The sequence below is a fragment of the Urocitellus parryii genome (genome assembly GCF_045843805.1).
Source record: "Urocitellus parryii isolate mUroPar1 chromosome 13 unlocalized genomic scaffold, mUroPar1.hap1 SUPER_13_unloc_2, whole genome shotgun sequence".
NCBI classification, from domain to species: domain Eukaryota; kingdom Metazoa; phylum Chordata; class Mammalia; order Rodentia; family Sciuridae; genus Urocitellus; species Urocitellus parryii.
In genome coordinates this window covers 617,614-643,665 of record NW_027551770.1, presented here as the reverse complement: position 1 = coordinate 643,665, position 26,052 = coordinate 617,614, and the positions used below count along the sequence as shown (strand labels likewise).

Sequence of the window (26,052 nt, the reverse complement as noted above, 5' to 3'; positions counted from 1 at the left end):
CCATTGCCTTCCCAGGTGTTGTGCATTGATTGCCCTGGAAATGATGGTGCAGGTTTATGCATAAAATTGCTAGATTCAGATCTTGTAGTGGAAAAACTCTGGGTGTGGCAATAAAAACCCAGGGCAGATGATTGTTTGAGCCAAACCAGTTGTGTCCTTCCATGCCAGGAGACAAATAGGAGTAGCATGTGGTCCTGAAGGTGGCTGCTGTGTGCACGGGCCATAGCAGTCTGCTGGGGAAGACTATATCGTGTTACACTCCACATACTCAGCAGTATGCATCTAAGGCTCCTCCTTGTCTTTTCCTGGCTTCATTGTTCTGTTACTTTTATAACTGAGCAAAGCTCCCTTGTCTGGATGTGCCTGGGTTGGTCCATTCTCCCCTGAAGTTCATCTCAGCTGTGTCCATGTTTTTGTAATTATGAATGAAAGTCTGTATGTGTGAAGCTGGGGACTGAACCAGGGCCTCATGCCTACGAGCCTAGCACCCCACCATCAAGCTGCATCCCAGCTCTCTGCTGTCTTTGTTTTTAATGGTAAAGATAAACTTGCTCTTCTCATACTACTCTATGGGCCTCATATTACTGTGAGATAAATAGTCTGGCAGTTAAACTAAGCACATTTTAAATTGTTGCCCTCTAAGTTGTTCCAAAAGCTCATGTTCCAGGTTTTGATCCTCAGACAGGCATAGGCAGAGCATGAAGCTTCAGCGAGGATCTGTCTCCTTCCTTGGTGTTATGCAGATGCTTCACTGCACCCATGGAGTGGCCTCTTATGTATGAGCTTGTCCTGTTGCAGTTTATTTTTGTACTACTGCAGGGATTCCCAAGACAGGTGAATTTCAAAGGACATCATGTGCAGTCCAAGAAATATGTTCACTGTAGCATGGACTCAGGCCTTCAACCTTGAGCACTGTGGTTCTCCTGGCTGACTTTGGCCATTGGGAGGGTCTTGTCCTCCCAGTCAGGAGATGCACTAGGGTAAGACCTGAACCTCACAGGTACATGCACAGATGAATGAGGCATCAGCACATCTGGAAACAAAACTCACTGCTGCCGGAGCCACGTGGGCATGGGGCTGGTGTGAGGTTCTAAAAACAAGGAGAGGGGGCTGCCCCCTCTCCTTGTTTTTAGAACCTCACACCAGCCGTGGACCATGACTATTCCACGGTTTTGGTACAAGGTTTCTGTAGCTGGTGGAATTGCATTTCTTGTCTTGTCATTAACTTTTCCCCCTTTTCCATTGTGTTTAGTTTGAATTCAACCAGCTCACTGTACTCCTTATCTTCTCAGGGACAGATGAGATGCTCTTAGCCAACATCACAGAGGACGCCAAGAGGTTGATGGCTGCTGCCAGCTCTGTCTTCGCAGAGGTTGCTGGTGATGTCCTGGATGGGTCCATATTGGTTGGACGGTTGGAGCTGATCCTGAAGCACAAAAGTCAGTTTCTGGACCTGTGGCAGTTAGGTGAGCTGAGGCCAGGCTGGTAAGAAGCCCATGTTCACATGTGTGCTGGTTGTCCTTATCCATGCCACTGAGTGGAGGCCTCTCTGTCCTTCTGGTGGTGACTGTGGGGGCACTCCTAGGAAGAGAAAGGGGTGCCATGAAGTTTGTTTCCTTTGGCTGATTTTGTCATTATTTTCCAGAGAGAAAAAATTTTTCATTGCAAGAGAAAAAATGTGACATGGAAGAGACACTGGACTGGAGGATGGATGAAGTCATGTTTCTGAAGAGAGAGAAGAGACAGGTGGACAGCCTCCTGAGGCTGTGTGGGAAGGTGAAGCACCTCGTCCAAGGTACTGCTCCCGCAGTCACGCTGGGCCACCCTCGAGAGCTATGATGGGGACAGAAGCAGGCCACAAATAGTGCGGCCTTATTTGGCAGGGAGAAGCTTTTAAAACATGTTCTTAGCCCAGTTTTCAATGCATTTGCCCAGGGAAGCAGCTTCAGCTTGTACATTCTTGTTGTGTACCTCCACGCCCATAGACATCTGCAATTTCCTAGTGTCACTGTCCTGTTCTGGCTACCCATGGAGGAGAGGCGTAGATCTTTCTCCAGTCTGTACCCTGCACATGAGGCTTCTTGCTGCTCTGTCACTCCCAGTGGTGTCCTGAGTTACTGGCTCATTCTTTAGTGTTAGGCCTTCGCCATGGTGTGAACACAGGATCCACAAGCGGACCGTGCCATGGACCATGACTAATCCACGGTTTTGGCACAAGATTTCTGTAGCTGGTGGAATTGCATTTCTTGTCTTGTCATTAACTTTTCCCCCTTTTTCATTGTGTTTAGTTTGAATTCAACCCCGAACTATATCAGCTATATGAGTGGATGTCTCTGAAAAGTCTCCCAGACTAAGGGCTTATTTTCCCTGGTGGGGAGGTGGCCCTCAATCTCCCCTTGCCTAGCAGGGTTGCCTTGTGCCTCCGGGCTGGTAGGACAAGTCCTGCATCCATGGCCTGCACTTGAATCCTGTTTGACAGAGGGTGGCATCTGCTGCTTGCTGGGATGGGGGCACAGGAGGCCAGATATAGAACTGTGCCCCTGCTGTAGGTTGATCATTTGGCTGGGGACAGAGTTTCCTTCAGAGTGCTGCTTGAGTGCTGCATTGGGCCATCAGATGCAGCCTCACTACTGATCCTCTGTGTGAGGTTTACTGTCCTTCCCGGGATGCTCTGGAGAGCTCTCTGGCCCTGGTGTCCTGAAAATGTCATAAAACTGTGCTTGACTGTTGATCCCTTTTCCATCTCCAGGACTGGGCACTGGCAGATCTTTGTCAGCTGGAGATCTAGTCTTAGAACTCTAGGGAGTTCTCATGAATTGGTTTATTGTGGTTTCCTTCTTGCTGGGTTCACATCATCAGCTGCTGGGCCTCCTGGAACAGTTGCCTGATTCTCATAACAACTCTCCTGTTTGGGCTTTGCTTCCTGAGCCTTCTCCTCAACCTTCTTGTGCAGCCTTGGCATTGAACTCTTCATTTCAGCTCTCACATATATTTAATTTGAAGACACTCCCTTTTTTATTTTTATTTTTCTTTCTTTCTTTTTTTTTTTTTTTTTTTGGTACCAGGTATTGGTACCAAAAACCCTCTGAACTCTGAATTCAAGTGCACTTAAACACTGAGCCACATCCCCAGCCCTATTTTGTATTTTATTTATTTAGAAATAAAGAAATAAAAAAATAAAAGAAAAAAATTCTTTTTATTGGTTCTTTTTAGTTATACATAGAAATAGAATATACTGGCATAATTTTAAAAGCATGGAATATAATTTGTTCTAATTCATCCCCAGTATTTTTCTTTACCTTAATTTCCTCCCATTCCCTGTTCCCTTCCCTCTACTCTACTGATCATTTTGCTATTTACTTAAGAGTTTTTTAAAATTAGTTTCTTGTGGATATACATGATGGTGAGATTCACTGTGGTATATTCATGGTATATACACACAGGTATATAGGAAATTTAGGTTGCATTCATTCCACTGACTTTTCCTATCCCTTCTCTCCTCCCTTATATTCTTTCATCTTTGTCTACTCTTCTGATCTTACTTTTATTATTTTTAATGACCCCCCCCCTGATTTTGGATTACTTTCCACATATCAGACATAATATTCAACCTTTAACTTTTGGACTGTGGCTTATTTAACTTATGATAGTCTCCATTTTCACTCATTAACCAAAAAAATACCATAAAACCATTTTTCTTTATAACTGAGTAATTGTAACACTCCATTGTGTACATTTACCACATTTTTGAGAGAGAGAGAGAGAGAGAGAGAGATTTTTTTTTGTAGATGGACACAACACAATGCCTTTATTTTATTTTTTTATATGGTGCTGAGAATCGAACCTGGTCCCACCCGTGCTAGGGGAGTGCTCTACCGCTGAGCTACAATCCCAGCCCCCCACATTTTCTTTATTCATTTGTCCAAGGGCACTGAGGTTGGCTCCATTGCTTATCTATTGTGAATTGAGCTACTATAAACATAGATGTGGTTGAATCACTGTAGTATGCTGATTTTTTTTTTGAGATTGCATTTTGTTGGTTCTTTTTAGTTACACATGAGAGTAGAATTCACTTTGATGTAATTGTATAAGCATGGATTATATCTTTTATTGGTGGGCTGAGTAATTTCTTTTTTATTATTATATTCATTTTTTTTATTCTACTTAGTTATATATGGTAGCAGAATGCATTTCAATTTATCATACACAACTGGAGTACAACATTTCAATTCTCTGGTTGTATATTTTGTAGAGATGCATCATTTGTGCAATCATACATGTACATAGGGTAATGATGCCCATCTCATTCTACCGTCTTTTCTACCCTCATAACCTCTCCCCAGCCTCCCCTTTGCCCAATCCAAAGATCCTTCATTCTTCCCACGCCCCCCCCCATCATAGATCAGCATCCTCTAAAGGGAGAAAACATTCCACCTTTAGTTTTTTGGGATTGGCTTACTTTGCTTAGCATTATATTCTCCAACTCCATCCATTTACCTACAAATGCTACAATTTTATTCTCTTTTGATGCTGAGTAATATTCCATTGTGTGTGTGTGTGTGTGTGTGTGTGTGTGTGTATGTGTATACCACAGTTTCTTTATTCATTCATCTTTTGATGGGCCTCTAGGTTGGTTCCACAGTTTAGCTATTGGGAATTCAGCTGCTATAAACATTTTTGTGGCTATGTCACTATACTATGCTGATTCTAAGTCCTTTGGGTGTAGACTGAGGAATAGAATAGCTGGATCAAATGGTGATTCCATTCCAAATTTTCAGAGGAATCTCCTTACTGCTTTCCAAAGTGGATACACCAATTTGCAGTCCCACCAGCAATGTATGAGTGTACCTTTTTCCCCACATCCTTGCCAACACTCATTATTGCTTATATTCTTGATAACTGTCATTTTGATTGGGGTAAGATGAAATCTTAGAGTAGTTTTGATTTGCATTTTTCTAATTACTAAAGATGTTGAACAGTTTTTTTTTTATATATTTGTTGATCGATTGTATATCTTCTTCTGAGAAGTGTCTGTTCAGTTCCTTATCCCATTAATTGACTGGGTTGTTTAGGTTTTCTTTCTTTCTTTTTTTCTTTTCTTTCTTTCTTTTTTTTTTGGTATTGAGGTTTTTGAATTATTTCTATATCTTGGAAATTAGTGTTCTATCTGGCGTGTGTGTGGTAAAATTCTGCTCCCATACCTCACTGATTGTTTCTTTTGCTGAGAACAAGTTTTTGAGTTTGAATCCATTCCATTTATTGATTCTTGATTTTATTTCTCATGCCTTAAGAGTCTTGTTAAGGAAGTCGGGGCCTAATCTGACATGATGATTTGGGCCTACTTTTTTGTCTGTTAGGTACAGTGTCTCTGGTATAATTCCTAGGTCCTTGATACACTTTGAGTTGAGTTTTATGCATGGTAAGAAATAGAAGTTTAATTTCATTTTGCTACAGAGGATTTCCAGCTTTCCCAGCACCATTTGTTGAAGAGGCTATCCTTTCTGCAGTGTATGTCTTTGGTACCTTTGTCTAGCATGAGAAACCTGTATTTATATGGGTTGGTCTATGTATCTTCTATTCTGTACCATTGGTCTACATGTCTATTTTGGTGCCAATACTAACCTGTTTTTGTTATTATTTTTCTGCAGTATGGTTTAAGGTCTGGTATTGTGATGCCCCCTGCTTCACTTTTCTTGCTAAGGATTGCTTTGGCTATTCTGGGTCTCTTATTTTTTCAAGTGAATTTCATGATTGCTTTTTCTACTTCTATGAAGAATGTCATTGGGATTTTAATAGGAATTGCATTAAAACTATGTAACAGTTTGAGTAGTATGCCCTTTTGACAATATTAACTCTGCCTATCCAAGAGCATGGGAGATCTATCCATCTTCTAAGGTCTTCTCCAATTTCCTTCTTTAGTGTTCTGTAGTTTTCAGGTCTTTCACCTCTTTTGTTAGGTTGATTCACAAGTATTTTGTATTTTTTGAGGCTATTTTGAATGGGGTAGTTTTTCTAATTTCTCTTTAAGTGGGTTAATCACTTATGTATAGAAATGCATTTGATTTATGGGTATTGATTTTATATTCTGCTACTTTGCTGAATTAATTTATTAGTTCTCGGAGTTTTCTGGTGGAATTTTTTGGATCTTCTATATATAGAATCATGTTGTTGGGGAAATAGTTTGCGTTTTTCTTTTCTTATGCATATCCCTTTAATTACTTCTGTTTTTTCTGATTGTTCTGCCTAGAATTTCAAGGACTATGTTAAATAGAAGTGGTAAAAGAGGGCATCCCTGTCCTGTTCCAGTTTTTAGAGGGAATGCTTTTATTTATTTATTTATTTTCATTTAGAATGATGCTGGCCTTGGGCTAAACATAGATAGCTTTTACAATGTTGAGGTATGATCCTAATATTCCCAGTTTTTCTAGTGTTTTGAACATGAAAGTGTGCTGTATTTTGTCAAATGCTTTTTCTGCATCTATCGAGATGATCATATGATTCTTGTCTTTAAGTTTATTTATGTAATGTATTACATTTACTGATTCCATATGTTGAACCAACCTTGCGTCCCTGGGGTGAACCCCATTTGATCGTGGTGCACTATATTTTTAATATGTTTTTGTATGAGATTGGGCAGGATTTTATTGAGAATTTTTGTATCTGTTCATCAGGGATATCGGTCTGAAGTTTTCTTTCCTTGATGTGTCTTTGTCTGGTTTTGGTATTAGGGTGATGTTAGCCTCATAGAATGAGTTTGGAAGGGTTTCCTCCCTTTCTGTTTCATGGAATAATTTGAGGAGCACTAATATTATTTCTTCTTAGAAAGTCTTGTAGAACTCGACTGAAAATTCATCTGGTCCTGGGCTTTTCTTGATTGGTAGGCTTTTGATGGTGTTTTCTATTTCCTTGCTTGAAATTGATCTATTTAAATTGTGTATGTCCTCCCGATTCAGATAGAATAGATCATATGTTTCTAGAAATTTTTTGGTGTCATCAAGATCTTCTATTTTATTGGAGTATAAATTTCAAAATAGTTTCTAATAATCTTCTGTATTTCAATAATGTCCATCATGATATTTCCTTTTTCATCAGGAATTTTAGTAAATTGAATTTTCTTTCTCTTTCTCTTTGTTATCCTGGCTAAGGGTTTATTAATTTCATTTATATTTTAGAAGAACCAGCATTTCATTTTGTCAACTTTTTGAATTCTCTCTTCTGTTTTAATTTCATTGTTTTCAGCTCTGATTTTAATTATTTCATGTCTTCTACTACTTTGGGTGTTGAATTGTTCTTCTTTTTCAAGGGCTTTGAGATGTAATGTTAGGTCATTTATTTGTTGACTTTTTTATTCTTTTAATGAATGAGCTTACTGCAATCAACTTTCCTCTTAGCACTGCCTTCATAGTGTCCGAGAGATTTTGATATGATGTGTTGATATTCTCATTTACCTCTAAGAATTTTTTTAACTGATCTTTGATGTCTTCTGCTACCCATTTATCTTCTAATATCATATTATTTAGTCTCCAAGTGTTGGAGTAGCTTTTATTTTTTATTTTATTATTGATTTCTGCTTTCATTTCCTTATGATATGATAGAATACAGAGTAGTATCTGTATTTTTTTTTTTTGCATTTGCTGAGAGTTGCTTTGTGGCCTAATATATGGTCTATATTAGAGATGGGTCTGTGTGCTTCTGAGAAGAAGATGTATTTACTCGATGATTGATGAAATACTCTATATATGTCTGTTATATATAAATCATTTAATTGTATTATTGAGTTCTGTAGTTTCTTTGTTTAGTTTTTGTTTGGAATATCTATCCAGAGGTGAGACAGGTGTGCTAAAGTCACCCAGTATGATTGTGTTGTGATCAATTTCTTCTTGAAATTGAGAAGGGTTTGTTTGATATACATAGAACTTCCATCGTTTGCGGCATAGACATTTATGATTGTTATGTTTTGTTGATATATGGTCCCCTTAAGCTGTGTCAAATGTCCTTCTTCACCTCTTCTGACTACCTTTGGTTTCATGTCCACTTTATCCTTTATTAGAATGGAAACCCCTGCTTGTTTACATGGCCTATGTGAGTGGTATGTTTTTTCCCCATCCTTTCACCTTTCACCTGTGAATGTCTTTTCCTATGAGATGAGTCTCTTGAAAGCAGCATGGTTTTGGATTTTTTAATCCAATCTGTAAATCTATGTCTTTTGATTGATGAGTTTAGACCATTCACATTCAGGATTATTATTGAGATATGGTTTGTATTCCTGGTCATTTTGGTTTATTTTTGGTTTTTAAGTTGACTTGGTTTCTCCTTTGATTGGATTTTCCTTTAGTGTGGTTCCTCCTTTTACTGATTTTTATTGTTATTTTTCATTTCTTCCTCATGGAACATTTTGTCAAGAATATTCTGTAGTGTAGGCTTTCTCATTGTAAATTCTTTTAATTTTTATCATGGAAGATTTTTATTCCATCATCAAATCTGAAGCTTAATTTTGCTGGGTAGAAGATTCTTGGTTGGCATCCATTTTCTTTCAGAGCTTGATATACGTTGTTCCAGGATCTCCTAGCTTTGAAGGTCTCAGCTGAGATATCTGCTGAGATCCAAATTGTTTTCCCCCTATATGTAATCTGAAACTTTAATCTTGTGGCTTTTAAAATTCTATCCTTTTTCTATATGCTAGGCATTTTCATTATAATGTGCCTTGGTGTGGATCTGTTGTAATTTTGTATATTTGCTGTCCTGTAAGCCTCTTGTTTTTGATTTTTCCAATTCATTCTTCATGCTTGGGAGATTTCCTGTTATTACTTCATTGAAGAGATTGTGCATTCCTTTGGTTTGTATCTCAGTGCCTTCCCCTATCCCAGTAATTCTTATATTTGGCCTTTTCATGTTTTCCCATAATTCTTGAAGGTTCTCTTTACAGTTTCTCACCATCATCACTATATGGTCAACTTTATTTTCAAGATTATATATTTTGTCTTCATTGCCTAAGGTTCTGTCTTCCAAGTGATTTAGTCTACTGGTGCTTTCTATTAAATTTTTTATTTGGTTTATTGTTTTCCTTCATTTCAAGGATTTCCGTTTTTTTTTTTTTTCACAGTCTCTATGATTTTCTTGAAGTAACTTTTTGTTACCTGTATTTCCTCTCAATCTCTTTGGTGGAGCAGTCAATTGTTGCTTGTATTTGCTCTTTTAATTCATTCTTTGCTCTGCAGATCATTTTAATTATGTACATTTGGAATGGAATGTCAATGGAATCTATTATTGTATCAGCTTGGTGTGTTTCAAGCACTTTCTTCCCTTGTTTCTTCATGTCGTCCATGTGTCTTCCTCTCTAGCATTGCGGATTCGAGGTATTATAATTTCTAACTTATAATCTTGTAGTGATTACCAATTCCTTGCCTGCAGGAACCTGAAATATGGTCTTGTTGGTCCTGCCTGTTGTCACTAAATGGAAGCCAGGGGAAAAGCCACTGCATGCATCAGCAGATGGAGACATAGCATGGTCGCTCTCCTCCTACCATAGAGTGGGCTGGGGTCGCTGTTGTCTGCTCCACTTCCTTCTGTGTGGCAGAAAGGCTGAGGTCGCTGTCATCTGCTCCTTGTATTTTATTCAGAGACAGAGTCTCACTGAGTTGCTTTGCATCTCGCTTTTGTTGAAGCTGGGTTTGAACTCATGATCCTCCCGCCTCAGCCTCTCAAGCTGCTGGAATTACAGGCATATGCCACCACACCAGCACTTTTTTTTTCTAATTTTTTTTAGTTGTAAACGAACACAATACCTTTATTTATTTATCTTTATGTATTGCTGAGGTTCAAATCAAGTGCCTCACGCACTAGGTGAGCTTTCTACCACTGAGCCACAACTGCAGCCCCTCCCTTTTTTCTTTAAAGATCCATTTATATACTATGCTGTTGTCATGGATCATGGTTGAAGTATCTTATCTTTTGGAGATTATTGGTATTTTTAAAGATTTTTCTTTTCCTTGCATAGTTTTCCACTTCATTCAATTTGCTTCTCTCTGTTGGTTTTTCCCCCTTTCTTTTCTTTATTGCATGCTGAGGATGAAACAAACCTAGCCTTTTCTTTTTGTTTTTTTTATTTGGCACTGAGCATCAAACTCCATGCCTCACACATGCTAGAATACTAGGCAAGCATTCTACCACTGAGCTACATCAGCCCTATTGGGTTTTTGGTATGTTCCCCCTGTTAAAGCTTTTTCTATTCTGGCTGGAGATTTTTGTTTGTCTGTGTCTATAAAGACAGTCACCACAAGTGGATTGACAGGCTAAGGGCTTCTGGGCCATGGCCCCGAGGCTCTGTGGCTGCCCTTGAATTGACTTGGTCCTTGAGGGCTTCTCTTGTGGGCTGGTCACTTTTGCAGCCCCCTGCCTGCTGCCATGTTTCTGGATCCAAGAGGGAGTGTAGGAGGGTGAGCTCCTCTACTCCAGTTCTCCTGCCCTGGTGGCTGTGTGGTCCTCTTGGTTCTTAAATTGAATACTCCCTGTCCTTTGTAACTGCCCAAGACAGGTGTGTGTCTAGAAGTGGCCTCCAGGCCTGAGAGCCCTGCAGGTGGTCCTTCCTGTCCCTTGCCAGGCAGAGGGCAGCCTCCATGGTGGGGATGGACTCTTACCAACTGCTTCTTAAACAGACTTTGAACTCACTTCCTGTTCCCTCTCTGCCTCCTCCAGTCTAGGGTGACCTTAGAAACTAGTGTCCTTGCCTACCAGGAGCTTGTGCTTGGCCTGGCTGAGCTCATGTCTACTGTGGCCTCAGGGTCTGTGTTTTCAGGCCCCAGGAGTATCATTTGGTGTGGTCATCTTTCTACTTCCCAGTGTATGTTGCTATTGGGCTCCTTTTCTACTCTCCTCATTCCTGGTGGTTATGATCTTTGAAAAAGCAATTTCTAATCTGTCACTGGAGACAGATTTGGGAGGAAAGGAGATGGATATGTGTTTCCAATTGTCCTTTCCACACAAGAGCTTACAATCTGTTATTTATCTTGAAAACTGATGAATGAGCCACAGCAGGGTGGAGGGGAGGAGGGATGAATTCTTCCTGTGACAAAAATCCCAGCAATGGTGTTCACTTAGTTTTCTTAAGGCAGTGATTAGAAATACTGGGAAAGTAAAATAAGATGCTACCATGACTAGCAGTTTAACTTCCATGTTTCCTTGTGGTTTCCAAAGTGGATTTTGGAGAGATTGAAGCAAGACACATGGAAGACCTGAATTGCAAAAGACTGAATGAAATCATGAGTTTGAGCCAGCCATTGTCTTCGGCCTGTAAGCAGATGACACACTACAACCTAGGCCCCAAGATCCAGAAAATGGCTGAAAGGATAGACTTACTGACAGACAGCCACATCTTCCAGATCTTCTGGGAAGAAGCAGCAGAGTCATTGAACGATCCCAAAGGGGAATATAAAAGTCAACCCCTTGCACTTACAGAGGCCTATCAGTACTTGTACTCGCCTTGTTACCAAAGGTTCATGAAACTATATGAGGATCTGAAGTCAGGAGATGTCACCTTTGCAGAAATTGATGTCATCTTCAAAGACTTTGTAGATAAATACAATGACCTGACTTTGGACCTCCAGATCATGTGTGAAGTAGACCCCCAGGCCCAGAGGGGCTGGATCTCAGAGCGTGTTGAGCAGATCAAGGAGTACCATAGCCTGCACCAGGCAATCAGCTCAGCCAAAGTCATCTGCAAGGTCAAAAAGGATTTTGGATTGACTGGTGACTTCAGTGTTCTTTACACTTTAATAAACTTTGTAAGTTATTTTCTGGGGACTCCTGTGAGGTGGGGGCCTACCTCAGACTCCTTGGAAGCCCCAGGGATTCTGGGACGGGCAGTGTGGCAGCCCCCCTGAAAGGCTCTGTCTGGGCTGCACTGAGGCTGGAACATTCCATGGCCTGCATTTTTACCTTTGCTTGAGATAGTGTAACTGTTCCTTAGCTAGTGAGTTTTCTTGGCTCGATCTGAGAACCAAAAATTCAGGATAGAGAAACCATACTCTTTCCAGAGGAATCTTATTTCATTAGGTTATAAAAGCACAAAAGGAAATATTTTGTCAATTGTCCAGGTACCTTTCCTAGTTCCAGCAGGAAGTACCAAATGATACATTACTCCTGTCGTAGGTCAGGCCTGAGTTTCTCCTTCCTGTTTTTAGCCTCACATTTTTAAAGTGTGTGTGGCCTATGTTTCAATAGAGACAGGCATGATAGTGCTTAAAATTTAGCAGAGTGTGGAATTGTCTATACCTAATCTTGAAACTTTTAGCACATCTGTTACTCTCACAAACAGAGAAGCCCAGAACTGGCAGGGCTGCTGTGCAGAACAGGTTTCAAAGTCCTTGAAGGCTTCCTCATGGCACTGGGTAACTGTGGACAGTAGCTTCTGCAGTGTAGCAAAGAGGGCCATGGAGGTCATACTATTTTTGGTGCACGAGTGTGTCACACTCTTGCTGTAGCGTCTTCTTGTCCAGGCATGTGGGAAGGCAGGCATGCGTGGTCTCTGGTATAGCCCTCAGCAGAGCTTCATCTTTCAGACTGATGACTTCGAGGCCACCCGTCATGAGAGACTGGACCAGATCAGCCCACAGCTCATCCAGGCCAAGAAGCTGCTACAGGATATCAGTGAGCCCCACTGCCAGTGTCTAGAAGAGCTGGCCCTGCAGAAGGAGCTGGTCAGCTGGCTGCACGAGGCTCTGGGAGGTATGCGGGTAGCTCGGTTTCAAGTGTTTGCCAAGTTTTGTTCCTGAACTTGAGGACATCCTGCCTTAATCACTTGCGTGTGTTAGGTGGGGGGCAGCGTCTGCTTCCAGGAGTTTACATCAGGGCGGCTTTTCAGAGTTCTGGTTAAAACTGTTTTCTTTTCTGCTCTCTCCATCTTTGGATGCTGGTGTCATTTTCTTCAGTATCTTGACTCCTTTTGTGCCTTCCAACTCATTCTGCTAGAGGACTAGGCAAGCTCTTGCACATAAGGGGATGTTGCTGCAGCAAGCTTTCGGAAGCTGTGCATTTCTCTCCAAGTCTAGGGCTGGGCAGCCTATGTGGTTGTACAGATTAGATAGAGGGTGGGGGAGGGGAGATAAGAAAGGCCAAGTAGATGGAGCAGGAGCAGCACTGGTGCACCACAGAGGCCTGGCAGGACACCTCCTGATAGCATCCAGAACTGTACTGCTTGTACTCCTGAGTCTCCTTTGATGTACAATCTTTGATTGGTAATTAACTCAAGAGAATTATCTCAATTTTTTAAAATAATTAATCATCTACATATTTTTTTTACCAACTGAACCTGTTTTTGTTTAAGTGATAATGTTTGTGGATTAAAGGAAATAAGGTACACACAAGCCTAGTACAGTGCCTGGGAATTGTTTGGTAAAGGTTAGATGTTGGTCAGCGGTGTCATCATATCCTACAAAAGAAAAGGTGTCCTGGAGTCCTAACTGAAGGCAGGAAGTGGAGCAGGCCCTAGATGTTTACTTAGTGTCTATTGATGGCCTCACTAAGGATCATGCCCCAGGTATGAGTTGTGCAGCTTCGTGGAGTTGTTCTGTGCTAGCCCCGTTTCTGTCTCAGGCATCACCGAGCTCCAAGTGTTTGTGGACCTCGCCTCCATCTTGGCTGGAGAAAATGACATTGATGTGGACCGGGTGGCCTGCTTCCATGATGCTGTGCAGGGCTATGCGTCCCTGCTGTATAAGCTGGACAAGAAGGCAGGCTTCAGCGAGTTCATGGAACTGCTGAAAGAACTCTGGAAGGCTCTGCAAAACGACCCTCACCTGCCCAGTAAGCTGGTGAGTCTTGTTCCCGGTTCCAAGGCATGGTGATCTTGCAGCCCAAGGGAACTGCTCTGCTTTGAGGGCACATGGGCAGCCATTTAAACTGATGTTGAAAACCAGGTTTTCTTCATAAATGGAAATGCCTTTTTTGTCTTGGGTTTGAAGAGAGCTATGGAACTGCATGTCAAGAGTACTCTCCACCCTACAAGACAGGAGTGGAAGGGGCACAATAGGAAGTGTAAAAGAGAGTGTACAGTGGTTTTCTCTGAATGGTAGTAATTGTCCTTTATTTTATTACTTTTGGGTATTTTTCGCAATTGATATTAATTTTTTATCAGAAAAAATAAACATTTAAGTAAATTGCCTGTACCAGAGTCTTAGTTAACCAGCACTACACAACTCACCCAATGAGCAGAGATGTCCAGAGGCCTGCACCCTACTCAGGACAGCTGGTCCTACATGTGATTGGAGGGTGGGGAGATAGACAGTTTTCCTGCTAGAAGCTCACATTCTCTTAAAATTTTCCTAAGTTGTTCTGGCCATGCTCAGGGTCCATGGCAGGACATTAAGAACTTAGGGCTCCTGTTCAGTCAGGCATCTTTCCTCAGAGGGCCTTTGTTCTGAGAACACAGCAGGATGGTGGCCTCCCACCTGGCTGCATGTCCTGTGGCCATCCACCCAATCACCCATAAGTGCAGGCCACGTGCACTCCATGTGTCAGCTAGGAACCAGGCACCAGTGCATCTACACTGAGTGGCCAGGGTCCTTGGGGACCAAGCAGGGTCCTGAGGGATCAGGCAGAGGCACCTGACAGCCTTAGGCATTGGGTGAGCAGCTACACCCAGAGCCCTGGAGGAGAGTGGCTGGAGTTTGCCCAGCAAGGGCAGAGGCAGGAGGAGGACATCCAGGAAGATAGTCATTCGAACCCTGGCCCATGTTCTCTACTTTTGTCCCAATAGCGAGATTCTGCCAGGAACTTGGAGTGGCTGAAGACAGTGAAGGAAAGCCATGGATCCATTGAGCTCTCGTCCCTGTCCTTGGCCACAGCAATCAACAGCAGAGGCATCTATGAGATCAGGGCACCCACAGGTGACCAGAAGGTGAGCCCTCCCAGATTCCAGGTGCACTGTTGGTGGCACGCACTGGCCTGCTGCAGAGTCAGGGTTTCAGCCACTAGAAAATGACCTCTAAACATGTTGTGCCTCCCAGATCTCCCCAGATGCCATCTTGCACCTGATCCTCCCTGGGGGTCACAGTGGCCTAGAGCCAGATCGCTCCTACACTTTGGAAGAGCTGAGGGATCTTTTAAACAAGCTGATGCTGATGTCTGGCAAGAAAGACCACAAGAATATGGAAGTGGAGAGGTTTTCTGAGGTGAGCAGGTGCCCTGTTGCCTCAGGCTGGGCATGCAAACGGAAATAGGCAGGGGTTGGCCTCTGGTGGACAGAGTGGTTCCAGAGAGTGGAGCTTGTGGGTCTGCAGGGTGCACCTTGCGTGGAGTCACATCTGAGATGGGACAGGCCCTGGGGCCATCAGCTCCTCCAAAAGAGCTGATGGATTAACCATCTGTCACCAACCAGTGGTGACAGATGGTTAATCCACTGCATTTAACAGGAGGTGACCAGGTAGATAGTTCTTAGGAAGAAGTATGAATGGCTTCATTTACTTTGTAAACTGGCAAAATCAAAAATCTCAAGATTCTAATGGGCACTCTTCATCAAAACTAAAGTAACCAGGGCTGGGATTGTGGCTCAGTGGTAGAGCGTTGGCCTAGCACGGGCGGAACCCCGGTGCGATTCTCAACACCACATAAAAATAAAGGCATTGTGTTGTGTCCATCTACACCTAAAAAATAAATATTAAAAAAAAAGTAATCAAGCCAGGTGTGGTGGCACATGCTTGTAACACCAGTGACTCAGGAGGTTGACACAGGAGGATTGCAAGTTAAAGGCCAGCCTCAGCAGCTTAGTGAGATCTTGTCTCAAAATAAAAAGGGCTGGGGACATAGCTCAGTGGTAGACTACCCTGGATTCAATCCCCAGTACTGAAAAAAATCTGAAGTAATTGTTGACACAGGTTATTGATTTATATAATAGTCTCTCTCATGTAAAGTTTCTTTTCTTACAGTTTATTTGTACTTCACAATTGACATTTTTTTTTCCCCAGTGCTGGATACAGGGCCAGGGCCTGGCACATACTAGGCAAGTGCTCTACCACTGAGCACAGCCCGGCCCACAGTGGGCTTATCTGCCACTTGATCACTTCCCAAAGATGGGAGCCCACTCCTTAGGCTGATCGTGTTTCCCAGTGACCCTAAGGGAGGAGTGAACCCAAGCCCCTTCAATTAGAACCTGTGTGTGTCTAGATCGGCACGTCCCCCTCCAGTAGTTCACTGTGACATCTGCCTTATGCCCCTGTTTCCCCCAGTTATTCTGCCACGTGCAGCGGCTTGTGCAAGCCTTCCTGAACCTGTACTCTGCGGGAAACATGCTGTTCCGGACCTGGACTGCCGAGGTCTACTGCTGCCCCAGGAATGGCGTCTCCATCTGCATGGACTTCCACTTGGAGTTGGTAAGCCAGCTGACAGAGAGTGGGGACATCACCCAGCTCCTGGAAGCCCTCTGCAGGCAGATGGAGCACTTCTTGGATGACTGGAAGGAGTTCGTGAGCAGTAAGCGCAGAGAGCACTTCTACCTCAACTTCTACACAGCCGAGCAGCTGGTCCTCCTGAGCACCGAGCTCAGGAAGCAGAGTCCCAGCGAAGCTGCCCTCATGATGCTGTCCTTCATCAAAGACAATTGCACCCCAGCTGACATCTTAAGGGTCACCGAGGGGTTCAATGAGGCCCCCAGACACCACATGAGGACAGTGATGGAAGAATTACCACCATTGCAATCCGCTGAGATCAGCCTGGTGACCAAGCTGAGGGTCATCATGAAACAGTCCCTGGAGTGCATGAGTGTCTTTCTGCCTGGCTGCCTGGACCTGGAGGCTTTGGGCCATTGTCTGGCTCACCTGGCCAGGATGGGCGGGCCTCCTGTGGAGCGGTCTCTTCCTGTGGGCCTGCAGGCTGGCCAGCCCAACCTGGTCATATGTGGCCACTCTGAGGTGCTGTTGGCTGCCCTGGCTATCTACATGCAGGCCCCAGGCCAGCCCCTGCCCACCTTCGATGAGGTGCTACTCTGTACCCCAGGGACCACGGTTGAGGAGGTGGCCCTGCTCTTGCACCGCTGCCTGGCCCCGGTTTCCCAGGGGCACAAGGTCTACAGCCTGCTGTTTGTGGACCAGCTGAGCTATGAGGTGGCCTGCCAGGCAGAGGCCCTCTTCCACAGCCTGTGCACACAGTGTCCCCGGGAGGACTACCAGCTAGTACTGGTCTGTGATGCAGCACGGGAGTGCTGTTACCTGCCCTCAGCCTTCAGCCAGCACAAAGTCCACGTCATCCCCCAGGCGCCCCTCCATGCCATCCAGGCCTACTTGGCACATCACTACCGGGTCCCAGCACAGACCTTGTCAGCGGCAGCTGTGTTCAGAGACCGGATGTGTGTGGGGATCGTGGCCTCAGAGAGAGCAGGACTTGGTAATGAGAGTGCTGGGATGGGCAGGCAGTCCCTGAGGGCTTCCTAGTGTCCCCTTTCTCTGTAGCAGAGGGCACCTCAGCTGACAACCTCTGCAGGTGGGAAAGTGAGTCTCAGGAGGGTCTGACTCCCTGCGGTCAGTGCTTCCCCTAGAAGGAGCCCCCTTTCCATCCAGGTTGCAGTTCCTGGAAGCCCTGATCCTCTCCTTGCATGGACTTCTCTGCAGGTCACTTTTTTCCTGCATAACCTCCTTTGACCTATTCCGGGTTGTGTTGGTGTGAGCAGAAGAGGCACAGCTGCTCTAGCTCCAGGAGAAGAGTGCCTTTGCACCTTCCCTTTAGTCACTGTCATGTTTCCTTGGAAAGAGGTGGTGACTTCAATTCTGTTGACTTCAACCTGTGAGCATCACTGTGCCCTGTCCAGATACAACCTGTTCTCTCCCCCACTGGGGGACATGCCTCTGCTTTTACTTTATTACACTTCCACCATTGTCATCATGGGGAATTTGAGGATGCTGGGTGGGTGACAGCTAGGGACTCTGACTTCATGGTGGAGTTGTGCTCTAATATGATGTTCCGTTGCATCAGTTTTGAATTTTATATAGAGAAGTAACTTTTTAATTTTTTTTAGCTGGGGATTTACCCCAAGGGTGCCCTACCCCAGCATTTTTCATTTTTAATTTTGAGATATGGTCTCACTAAGTTTTTTAGGGCCTTACTAGGTTACTGAGGCTGACCTTGAACTTAAAATCATCCTATCTTGGCCTTCCAAGCTCCTGGGATTATAGGCATGTGCCACTGCTCCTGGCTGAGAAGTAATTTCTAATCTCTCTGGAATCTGTTCCTCTTGATCCATAGGCTTAGGATCTAATTTCCTTGTTTTAACGTTCTAGGAAAATCTCTCTATGTGAAGAGATTGCATGAAAAATTGAAAAAGAAGTTAAACAGTGAAGAGGTGCCTTTAAAGATTGTTCGGTTGACTGACGCTCAGGTGGATGAGGGCCGCATCCTGGGCTCCCTCCTGTCTTTCTGGGATGTTCAGTATTGGAAAACGCCCATGATATTCCACTTTGATGTGACTGCTTCGGTAAGTGCCCACATGGCAACTGAATGGCCACATCAGAAGGCTCACATTCCCAGGGCCCCATCTGCTTCTCCTTGAATGAAGAGTCCCTTCCTTCTATACTTGCCTGTAGTCAGTACTCTTCTCCCAAGGAAGAAGTCAGGAGGGTCCTGTGGGTTGGGAGGAATGGTTGGCAATTGTGTATTTTCAAACCCATGCTTCTCTGTCTTTAGGTACAGACTGGAACTTGGGTCTTTCTTTTCAAGATCCTCATTTTACAATACCTAATGGATATAAGTGGGAAAATGTGGCTTCGGAACCCATGCCATTTATATATCATTGAAATTACAGAAGGAAATTCAGTACTGCCAAAGAGGTCTACAAAGCTGGTATGTAGACAGGGCATTTTCAGGTGGTCATGGCACACCTTTGATTCTGTGGCTTGAAGCCTGGTTGACACATCTTGGTTGTTTTGCACTTTCACCTTAGGGTAGCTGTGAGTACATGTTAGGGGAAATACATGCTTGGACTTAGATCTTAATGGTGTCTAGAATGAGAATACTCTCATGTTGATTGGTAGCATCTTGGATTCATCTGGATATGTCAGATTGGTTCCTATGTCTGGGGTTGAATTCCAGGGGTGCTGAGTGTGGAGCATTTCTCTGTTGATGGCCACTGTCTCCCTTACTGCCAGTGAAGAAGACAGTGAGACGTCATTCATGGAAACCTGTTAGCTGGTGGGAGTTCTATTGTTACAAATGTGTTCATGCTTGGCGAAGAGATCAAGTCACAGGACTGGATATAGCTTTATGGTTCATAATGCAGATGCCATAGTTGAGCTTCTGTAATGCTCTAACATGCAGATGCCAGCCTCTGTGAACAAGAGGCTGCAGAAAGCCACATGCATTCAAGTGATTGTTTTCATAAAGGTCTATCCACAGGAGACCACGTGGAAGGTTAACACATATGGGCATCTTTCAGGAAATCAAATTCTAACTTCTATTTATGTCTCTTCTTTGCAGAATCCACATGCCCCCCAGTTTAGTTTTCTTGACATCTTCCCCAGAGTCACCTGCAGACCTCCAAAAGAAGTGATAGCCATGGAGCTGAGCCCTGAGAGGAGCTTCATAGAGCCTGGAATGGATGAGAGAGAGTTCTGCAGTGCTACTTTCCAAAGACCTTACCAATATTTAAAAAGATTCCATAAAAAACAAAACCTAGACACATTTCAATACCAAGCAGGCTCTGTTGAAGGTACCCCAGGGGAGTGCATCCAGCACCTCCTCATATATTGTGGGGTCATCAACCCCTCCTGGTCTGAGCTCCAGAACTTTGCTCGGTTCCTCAACTCTCAGCTCAAGGACTGTGAGGCCTCTGTGTTCTGCAATCCAGACTTTACTGGAGATATACTACAGGGCTTCAAGAACTTCGTGGTCACCTTCATGATTGTCATGGCAAGAGACTTTGCCACACCAACACTTCATACCTCTGACCAAAGTCAAGGGAAGCACATGGTCACCATGGATGGGGTTGATGAGGCAGAGCTCGCCCCCTTCACTCTCCGGAGGAGGTGGGAGTCAGAGCCTCACCCATATGTGTTCTTCAATGGTGACCGTGAGACCATGACATTCATAGGCTTCCATCTCCAGCCCAATGAGAATGGCAGCATTGATGCCATCAACCATCTCAATGGGGAGATAATCAGGAAAGATGTCATGACAGAAGAACTGTACAGGGGGCTATTGCTTCAAGGCGTGCCCTTCAATGTTGACTTTGATAACCTGCCCAGACACGAGAAACTCTTGAGACTCTGCCAGCCACTAGGAATTCCTCAGGCCTTTGACCCTGATGAAACATATGAGCTTACAATGGACAACATGCTCAAGATTCTGGCCATTGAAATGCGGTTCAGGTGTGGGATCCCAGTTATCATCATGGGAGAAACTGGCTGTGGGAAAACCAGGCTCATTAAATTCCTTAGTGATCTGCGGCGTGCTGGTACCCAGGCTGAGACCATGAAGTTGGTCAAGGTTCATGGAGGAACAACCACAGCCATGATTCACTCCAAAGTCTTAGAGACTGAGAAAACTGCCTTATCCAATAAGGACTCACACCAGTTGGACACCATCTTGTTTTTTGATGAAGCCAACACAACAGAAGCCATAAGCTGTATTAAGGAAGTCTTGTGTGACCAGACTGTGGATGGCCAGCCCCTGGAGGAGGACTCAGGCTTGCACATCATAGCTGCCTGCAACCCTTACAGGAAGCACTCCCAGGAGACCATCTGCTGTTTGGAGTCAGCTGGTTTGGGGTACAGGGTCAGTGCAGAGGAGACAGAAGACAGGCTGGGCTCCATTCCCCTCAGGCAGCTGGTGTACCGTGTCCATGCCCTGCCCCCGAGCCTGATTCCTCTGGTGTGGGACTTTGGGCAACTGAATGACACTACTGAAAAGCTCTACATCCAGCAGATTGTGCAGAGACTGGTGGACCATGTCAGGATCAGCGAGGACGAGACTCATGTAATCACAGAAGTGCTCTCTGCCTCTCAGAGGTTCATGAGGAACACTGAAAGTGAGTGCAGTTTCGTCAGCCTCCGGGATGTGGAGCGCTGTGTGAAGGTGTTCACATGGTTTCATGGCCGCAGTGAGATGCTCTTGGTGAAGCTGAACACCTTTCTCTGCGAGACCAGTGTCAGCAAAAATAACTTCAGGAGAGACCCCGTCCTCTGGTCCCTGGTACTAGCTGTGGGGGTCTGTTACCATGCCTCCCTAAAAGACAAGGAGTCCTACCGCAGAGCCATTTGCAGGTATTTCCCAGAACCATATGACAACAGCGGGGTCATCCTGGACGAGATCACACACGCACAGGATCTTTTCCTGAGTGGGGTGCCTCTGAGGAAAACCATAGCCAGGAACTTGGCTCTGAAGGAGAATGTCTTCATGATGATCATCTGCATTGAGCTAAAGATACCCCTCTTCCTGGTAGGAAAGCCTGGCAGCTCCAAATCTCTTGCCAAGACCATCGTGGCAGATGCCATGCAAGGCCAGGCTGCACATTCCACTCTCTTCCGCAGCCTGAAGCAAGTCCACCTGGTGTCATTCCAGTGTAGCCCCCACTGCACCCCACAGGGCATCATAAACACCTTCAAGCAGTGTGCTCGCTTCCAGCAGGGGAAGGACCTGCAGCAGTACGTGTCTGTGGTGGTGTTGGATGAGGTCGGCTTGGCAGAAGATTCCCCCAAAATGCCCCTGAAGGCTCTGCACCCACTGCTAGAAGATGGGTGCATTGAAGGTGATCCTGCCCCCCACCAAAAAGTCGGCTTCATAGGTATTTCCAACTGGGCCCTCGACCCTGCCAAGATGAATCGGGGCATCTTTGTGTCCCGCGGCAGCCCCAGTGAGAAGGAGCTCATAGAGAGTGCCAGAGGGATCTGTTCTTCAGACAGCCTGGTGCAGGACAGGGTCCAAGGGTACTTCGCTCCTTTTGCCAAGGCCTATGAAACAGTGTGCAGCAGGCAGAACAAGGAATTCTTCGGGCTTCGCGACTACTATAGCCTCATCAAGATGGTCTTCGCCACCGCCAGAGCATCTAACAAGAAGCCTTCTCCACAGGATATTGCACATGCAGTCCTTCGGAACTTCAGTGGCAAAGATGACATCCCCGCTTTGGACATCTTCATGGCCAATTTACCTGAGGCCGGGTGTGTGGAAGAGGTCAGCACCCTGGAGCTCATCAAGCAGAACATTTGTGGGAGTATGCAGAACATACTCCCAGCAGTGGGGGAACTGGAAGAAGCTGAATCCCGCTACTTGCTCATACTGACCAAAAACTACATGGCCCTGCAGATCCTGCAGCAGTCATTCTTCAGTGAGGACCAGCAGCCTGAGATCATCTTTGGTTCCAGTTTTCCCCGGGACCAGGAGTACACCCAGATCTGCAGAAACATCAATCGGGTGAAGATCTGCATGGAGACTGGCAAGATGGTGGTGCTGCTGAACCTGCAGCACCTATATGAGAGCCTGTACGATGCGCTCAACCAGTACTACGTCTACCTCGGGGGCCAGAAGTACGTGGACCTCGGGCTCGGCACCCATCGAGTCAAGTGTCGGGTCCACCCTGACTTCCGCCTGATTGTCATCGAGGAGAAAAATGTGGTGTATGAGCAGTTCCCTGTGCCCCTCATTAACCGGCTAGAGAAGCACTACCTGGACATCAGCTCGGTGCTACAGGGGTGGCAGAAGAGCATTGTGCAGGAGCTCATGCAGTGGGCAGAGCAGTTTGCTGACGTGAAGGCCCATCAGTTCCTGGCTGGGCACAAGTACAGCCCTGCTGATGTCTTCATCGGCTACCACTCTGACGCCTGTGCCTCTGTGGTGCTGCAGGCTGTGGAGAGGCAGGGCCCCGGGGACCTGACAGAGGAGCTATACCACAGGGTGTCTGAGGAAGCCAAGCTGATCCTGCTGGACTGTGCCACACCAGATGCTGTGGTGCGGCTGAGCAACTCTGCACTGGGCTCATTTGCTGCGCAGGTGCTGTCGCAGGAATACTGGTACAAGCAGCAGCATCAGTCCTTTGCAGATTTCCTCCAGGCCCAACTTCGCAATGGGGACTCGGAGTGCCATGCCATCTTCACAGAGGTGACTGCCCCACAGCCTTTCCCTTTCCTCTTTCACCCAAGAGCCCTGGTCCCTGGGGCCCAGAGGTTTTGACTCTCTTCAAGATAGTGTGCAGTCTAGGAAACGGGTGTGTTTCATACAGGCACAAGGAGGATAAGTTCAGTGAGGCCTCTTTTTGACTGTGAGTAGAGCTCTGCTCTGAGAGCAGCATTGGGCACAACATTCAGGTCCCAGAGTGCTGGGTCCACCTGGGATGTAAGTGAATTGGTCTGCTTCCCATCCTTTGACAGAGTAAGAGTAATGGATGAGAATGTCTCCCATGCAGGTGCCCTTAGTGTGTGTCATAGGTGAAAGGTACACTCCAGGTAGGAACATGGATCTTAGGTGGTTCTCCTTAAGAGAGGCTTTTTGCACTGAAAGAGAGGGCTGGCTGGGCCAGTGTCAGAGGCAGAGGCCTCTGTGGGACACAGGTGTTGAGTCTGAATCTGCATCTGTGCAAGAGACCTGGAGGAGATCACTGACAGATAGTAAAGTTCAAGCTTTGAGTGCTGGGTCTCACAGGGATGGAATAGGTGGAGAGACATGTGGAGGGCCTTGTCAGCAGCCTTGAGCTTTGTCTTACCTGCACAGAGAGGAGCTATGAAGCAATATGTATGTGGACATACCCCACTGCCCCAGTGATGGGAATACAGTGGAGCAAGAGACTAACATTGAGAGGATAGAGCTGTCAGGAGGCTGCTGGCATGGTGCAAACTGCAGAAAGTTAGCAGGCAGTAAGGGGAGGAAGGAGGTGGAAGACACCCTTCCTGAGCTCACTGCAGCTTTGTGCAATCACCATGGAGAATTCAGGAATAGCAGTGGGTTTGGCAGCTAGTGGTGGTGACATCCGTTTGGGATAGGTTTGGATGTCTGCTCTATGGTTGGATGTGGGAACCTGAAGCCTATTCATAAGGACAGGCCCAGAGAAGGGGTCTGGAACTGAGTGCAATAGCTACCACTCTGATGCCTGTGCCTCTGTGGTGCTGCAGGCTGTGGAGAGGCCTATAATCCCAGTGGCTTGGGAGGCTGTGGCAGGAGGATGGGAAGTTCAAAGCCAGCCAGCCTCAGCAACTTATGGAGGCCCTAAATTACTTAGTGGGACTCTGTCTCAAAATGAAAATTAAAAGGGCTAAAGGGGTTGGCTTGTAGCACAGTGGTAGAATGCTAGCATGTGTGAGACTCTGGGTTCGACCCTCAGCACCACATAAAAATAAATAAAAAATAAAGGTCCATTAACAACTAAAACATTAATAAATTTTAAAAAAGGGCTGGGGTTGTTGTTCAGTGGTTAAACACCCCTACATCTCATCTCTGGTACTAAAAAAAAAAAAAAAAATAGAAGGGGTCTGGAGAGCTGAGGTCCTACAGGCCTAGGAACATCTGGGTTTGCACCATGGGGTGTGGTCCATGGCAGAGACTTGGGAACTACTGAGGGGAGGAAGAGTTGCCAGTGGCTAACTCCATCTGATAGCAGGAAGCCAGATTACAAGAAGAAATGGCATTGTGCTGAGCCCTAAAGGATCAGGAGGCTCTCAGGTAGGGACCAAAATAGGAAAAGAGACATTGGCTTCTCAGAAGACATCCGAGGCATCTTCTGGCCGGGGCAAGTCTTCTCTCTGTCATCTGTTGACCCTGGAGGTTCTGCTTGCCTCAGCCATTCCTTGTATGTAAAACCTGCTCGGGGTCGGGCTTCTTTTTGTCCCAGTGCCCCCTGGTCCTGGGTTCTAACCCACCATTCTGTGCCCCCGCTTGAATTCTGGCTGATGGCTTGCGCACCCACATTGCAGGTCACCACCTTCTCCAGACTGCTGACGAGCCGTGATTGCGAGGCCCTAGGGGAGGAAGTGAAGGGCTTGGCCCCGAAGCCCATGATCCTGTCACTGCAGCAGTTCGACACCGAGTACTCATTCCTCAAGGAAGTCCGGTGAGGTGTCCTGCCTGCCCATCACCCTCAGCCCCCATCCTAGGTATATGGTATCCCATACTGGGGCATGGTAGCCACTCGAAAGGAACTCTGAGCACTGGACACTGTGAGAAGGTCATTGCTCAGCCTCATGGTATGCCCTTCCAGCCCCTGTCATAAGTGGCCTTCTCCACAGCTGTGTCATCTGTCTCTTGATATTTGTGTAGCCCTTTCCTTCTCCAGTGGATTGCCTCTTCACCTTGTGGAAGGAGACCCTACTGGATGCTGGATTATTCTGCATGGCCTGTGTTTCCCTTCACTTTGTGGAGTGTTGTGATCCATGTTTATGTTTTGTTTTGTTTCACTTATGCTAGGAACTGAACTCATGGCTGCTCTACCACTGAGCCACATCTCCAGCCCTTTTATTATTATTATTATTAATTTGCAGACAGGGTCTTGATGAGTTGCTGAGGCTAGCCTGGAACTTGTGACCCTTGTGCCTCAGCCTACGGAGCCATGGCTGCCTGTGTTTTAGGACAGAGGATTCACTTGGGTGATTCAATTTTTCTTTCAGAAGCAGCTTAATGAAGACAGCCAGACGTAAAATCCTCATTGTCCAGATGGATTTTGATGATGGCGCTCACAGTGCTCAGCTCATTGCATCAGCTAAGTATGTTCTTAGTATTTTTTCTCAGGAAACACAGGAAGCCAAAATCTACCCAGGACCTCCTGAAGAATTTATTTCCTGAAAGCAGTGTGAAAATAAGAATGACTCTCCCTCCCAGCTCCTGACATGGGCTAGGGAAGCTAGAGAGGAAAGGATGAAGGAAAAGGCCAGTAATGGCACAGAATTGGTGAAATGCAAGAAGTGTCAATAATGGAATATTTGTAGTGTGTAGAAGAATGTGTTAAAGCTATGTTTGCAGTCATTTTTTGGTCATTTTAATTTTTAATCACACAATTAGGATTAAAGTTTAGTCTGGGATGTAGCCTTGTGGTACAGCACTTACCTAGCATGTCTGAGGCCCTGGGTTTAATCCGCAGCACTGCATAAAAAGAAA

At 45.4% G+C, this 26,052-nt stretch overlaps 1 pseudogene; it reads left to right on the top strand.

The window, feature by feature from the left end:
- Positions 1–26,052, top strand: part of LOC113178370 (E3 ubiquitin-protein ligase RNF213-like) — a 105,846-nt pseudogene that overhangs the window by 37,220 nt on the left and 42,574 nt on the right.